Raw genomic sequence first — 5325 nt, 5'->3', positions numbered from 1 at the left:
AACAAAATACTTATTGTTGTTTTTTTGTTTTGTTTTCTGCATTATTTATTTTCTTTTGTTTTTTGCTTTATTTTTCAATTCTTTTTGCTTTTAGTTTTAGGAAAATTATAAACTTTCTGTTAGTGCCATTAGTTTTCAAATTTGAAAACACTTTTTTTGTTTTTTTGTTTTCTTTCTTGCTTTATTTATTTTATTTTGTTTCTACTTACAACAAAATACTTATTGTTGCTATTTTTAATTATTACGAGGGCCGAACCATAAGACATTAAAGCATTTCAAATGAACTCTGAAAAAGTTAAAAGTTGGCATGGTATCATAAATTGACCCACATAGCATGTGCATGTACAAAACGAACAATGCTATCATACTCGTCAGTTACAAAGTTGGCATGGTATCATCATAATAGTTGCGGGAGAAAGTCTTCACTTTTTCTTCGCTTGTGTCATTTGCTTATTGCGCCTCCTCACAGATTGACCCATTTGCACTTAAACAAAGGGACCTTAAAATCATGTCCGTAGTCAAGTTCCCATATGTCCACTATGTAACCATAATATGTGTCATTTCCCCTCTCAGTTGTTGCATCAAAGCGGACACCGCTGTTTTGGTTGGTGCTCTTTTGATCTTGGTCAATCGTGTAAAATGTATTCCCGTTTATCTTGTATCCTTTCCAAATCAATACAGTCAAAGATGGTCCCCTGGACAACAAGTACATCTCATCACAAACAGTGTTGTCACCTCTAATACGTGCTTCAAACCAACTGCTGAAAGTCCTGATGTGTTCACATGTAATCCATTCGTCGCACTGCTCCGGGTGTTTGGAGCGCAGACTGTTCTTGTGTTCATCGATATACGGGGTCACCAAGGTAGAGTTCTGTAGAACTGTGTAGTGTGCTTGAGACCAAGAATATCCGTCCCTGCATATTATTGAGTCCCTTCCAAGCATGCCTTTTCCAGTCAGTCTCCCCTCATACTGCGATTTAGGGAGACCTATCTTCTTAAGGCCAGGAATGAAGTCAACACAAAACCCGATGACATCCTCTGTTTGATGGCCCATGGAGATGCTTCCTTCTGGCCTAGTGCGGTTGCGGACATATTTCTTTAGGACTCTCATGAACCTCTCAAAGGGGTACATATTGTGTAGAAATACGGGGCCCAAAATGACAATCTTGTCAACTAGATGAACTAGGACGTGCGTCATGATATTGAAGAAGGATGGTGGGAACACCAGCTCGAAACTGACAAGACATTGCACCACATCACTCCTTAGCCTTGGTATGATTCCTGGATCGATCACCTTCTGAGAGATTGCATTGAGGAATGCACATAGCTTCACAATGGCTAATTGGACGTTTTCCGGTAGAAGCCCCCTCAATGCAACCGGAAGCAGTTGCATCATAATCACGTGGCAGTCATGAGACTTTAGGTTCTAAAACTTTTTCTCTGCCATATTTATTATTCCTTTTATATACGACGAGAAGCCAGTCGGGACCTTCATACTAAGCAGGCATTCAAAGAAGATTTCCTTCTCTTCTTTGGTAAGAGCATAGCTGGCAGGACCTTCATACTGCTTTGGAGGCATGCCGTCTTTTTCGTGCAAACGTTGTAGGTCCTCTCGTGCCTCAGCTGTATCTTTTGTCTTCCCATACACGCCCAAGAAGCCTAGCAGGTTCACGCAAAGGTTCTTCGTCACGTGCATCACGTCGATCGAAGAGCGGACCTCTAGGTCTTTCCAGTAGGGTAGGTCCCAAAATATAGATTTCTTCTTCCACATGGGTGCGTGTCCCCCAGCGTCACTCGGAACAGCTAGTCCGCCGGGACCCTTTCCAAAGATTATGTGTAAATCATTGACCATAGCAAGTACGTGCATCCCTTGTTTGTCGGTCCGGAAAGGTTACTGAGAGCGGGCCAATCGTTGATGGTCACGAACAGCAACGCCTTTAGGTTAAATTCCTCCTGTTTGTGCTCATCCCACGTACGTACACCGTTTCCATTCCACAACTGTAAAAGTTCTTCAACTAATGGCCTTAGGTACACATAAATGTTGTTGCCGGGTTGCTTAGGGCCTTGGATGAGAACTGGCATCATAATGAACTTCCGCTTCATGCACATCCAAGGAGGAAGGTTATACATACATAGAGTCACGGGCCAGGTGCTGTGATTGCTGCTCTGCTCCCAGAAAGGATTAATGCCATCCGCGCTTAAAGCAAACCATACGTTCCTTGGGTCACTTGCAAACTCATCCCAGTACTTTCTCTCGATTTTTCTCCACTACGACCCGTCAGCGGGTGCTCTCAACTTCCCGTCTTTCTTACGGTCCTCACTGTGCCATCGCATCAACTTGGCATGCTCTCCGTTTCTGAACAGACGTTTCAACCGTGGTATTATAGGAGCATACCACATCACCTTCGCATGAACCCTCTTCCTGGGGGGCTCGCCGTCAACATCACCAGGGTCATCTCGTCTGATCTTATACCATAATGCACTGCATACCGGGCATGCGTTCAAATCCTTGTACGCACCGCAGAAGAGGATGCAGTCATTAGGGCATGCATGTATCTTCTGCACCTCCAATCCTAGAGGGCATACGACCTTCTTTGTTGTGTATGTACTGTCGGGCAATTCGTTATCCTTTGGAAGCTTCTTCTTCAATATTTTCAGTAGCTTCTCAAATCCTTTGTCAGGCACAGCATTCTCTGCCTTCCACTGCACCAATTCTAGTACGATACCGAGCTTTGTGTTGCCATCTTCGCAATTGGGGTACAACCCTTTTTGTGGTCCTCTAACATGCGATCGAACTTCAGCTTCTCCTTTTGACTTTTGCATTGCGTCCTTGCATCGACAATGACCCGGCGGAGATCATCATCATCGGGCACATCGTCTGGTTCCTCTTGATCTTCAGCAGCTTCGCCCGTTGCAGCATCATCGTGCACATCGTCTGGTTCCTCTTGATGTTCAGTAGCATCACCGTATTCAGGGGGCACATAGTTGTCATCGTACTCTTCTTCTTCGCCGTCTTCCATCATAACCCCTATTTCTCCGTGCCTCGTCCAAACATTATAGTGTGGCATGAAACCCTTGTAAAGCAGGTGGGTGTGGAGGATTTTCCGGTCAGAATAAGACTTCGTATTCCCACATATAGGGCATGGACAATACATAAAACCATTATGCTTGTTTGCCTCAGCCACTTCGAGAAAATCATGCACGCCCTTAATATACTCGGAGGTGTGTCTTGAACCGTACATCCATTGTCGGTTCATCTGCGTGCATTATATATAATTAAGTGTGTCAAAAATCATTACAGAACATCATGAATAGATAATTAAGTGACCAAAATAGTAGAAGTTCATCATCACATTAAAACCAAAGTACATACATAGTTCTCATCTAACAACATAAAGCTCTGCAGAGCATCTAAATTAATTAAACCATACACTGAAACTATGCAAAACATTTCAATGTGAAAACAAATGCGATCATAATCGCAACCAATGTAACAACTGATCCAACGGCATAATGATACCAAGCCTCGGTATGAATGGCATATTTTCTAATCTTTCTAATCTTCAAGCGCATTGCATCCATCTTGATCTTGTGATCATCGACGACATCCGCAACATGCAACTCCAATATCATCTTCTCCTCCTCAATTTTTCTAATTTTTTCCTTCAACAAATTGTTTTCTTCTTAACTAAATTTAACCTCTCGACAATAGGGTCGGTTGGAATTTCCGGTTCAACAACCTCCTAGATAAATAAAATCTATGTCACGTTGGTCGGCATAATTGTCATAAACAATAAATGAACCAATAGTTATGAAAAGATAATATATACCACATCCGAATCATAGACAGGACGAGGGCCGACGGGGGCGGATACCAAAACCATCGCACTATATAAGATGCAATAATAAAAGTAAGAAAATTATACAAGTATCTATATAAACATACAAGTAAGAAATTTTTTCCCTTTCAGAAAGAAGATAAGAACAAGAGGCTGACCACGGTGGTGCCGGTGATGAGATCGGCGCGGGCGATCGACGACGGTGAAGACGGGGACGGGACGTGACGGACCGCTAAACCTAGACAAATATTGAGGAAAATGGAGCTTGGAGGTCGAGCTTGGAGAGGAGAAAGCTTAAGTAGTGTGGCTCGGGCATTCCATCGAACACCTCGTGTGCATAGGAGGTGAGCTAGAGCACCACAAAGCTCTCCCCTCGCCGGCCACGAAAAACAGAGCACTGGGAGTGCTCTGTTTGTGGGCGAGGGGTATATATAGGCAACTAATTGGTCCCGGTTCGTGCCACGAACCGGGACTAAAGGGCAGCCTTTGGTCCCGGTTCATGCCTCCAACCGGGACCAATAGTGGTGGGCCAGGAGCGAGGCCCATTGGTCCTGGTTCGTCCCACCAACCGGGACCAATAGGTCCAGTCGAACCGGGACCAATGGCCCATGTGGCCCGGACGGCCCCCGGGGCTCATGAACCGGGTCCAATGCCCCCATTGGTCCCGGTTCTGGATTGAACCGGGACTAATGGGCTGACCCGGCCTGGACCATTGCCCCCTTTTCTACTAGTGTTCGGGGGTCACCGGCATTGTACCGGGACCACCGGAAGGGTCCCGGGGGTCCACCGGGTGGGGCCACCTATCCCGGAGGGCCCCATGGGCTGAAGTGGGAGGGGAACCATCCCCTGGTGGGCTGGTGCGCCCCCCCTGGGGCCCCCTCTGCGCCTAGGGTTGGGAACCCTAGGGGAGGGGCGCCTCCACTTGCCTTGGGGGGCACTCCACCCCCCTTGGCCGCCGCCCCCTAGAGATCCCATCTCTAGGGCCGACGCCCCCCCCCCCTTGGGGACCTATATAAAGTAGGGGGAAGGGAGGGCAGCCGCACCCTGAAGTCTTGGCGCCTCCCTCTCCCCTACTACACCTCTCCCTCTCGCAGAAGCTCGGCGAAGCTTTGCCGGAACTCTGCTGCATCCACCACCATGCCGTCGTGCTGCTGGATCTTCCTCAACCTGTCCCTCCTCCTTGCTGGATCAAGGTGCGGGAGACGTCATCTGCTCCGTACGTGTGTTGAATGCGGAGGTGCTGTCCGTTCGACACTTGGTCATCGGTGATTTGGATCACGACGAGTACGACTCCCTCAACCCCGTTCTCTTGAACGCTTCCGCTCGCGATCTACAAAGGTATGTAGATGCACTCCTATCACTCATTGCTAGATGAACTCATAGATGGATCTTGGTGAAACCGTAGGAAAAGTTTTATTTTCTGCAACGTTCCCCAACAGTGGTATCAGAGCTAGGTCTATGCGTAGTTCTCTATTGCACGAGTAGA

The sequence above is a fragment of the Triticum dicoccoides genome, chromosome 1B (assembly GCF_002162155.2).
Source record: "Triticum dicoccoides isolate Atlit2015 ecotype Zavitan chromosome 1B, WEW_v2.0, whole genome shotgun sequence".
In the NCBI taxonomy this organism is placed as follows: Eukaryota; Viridiplantae; Streptophyta; class Magnoliopsida; order Poales; family Poaceae; genus Triticum; species Triticum dicoccoides.
This window is presented reverse-complemented; position numbering follows the sequence as displayed.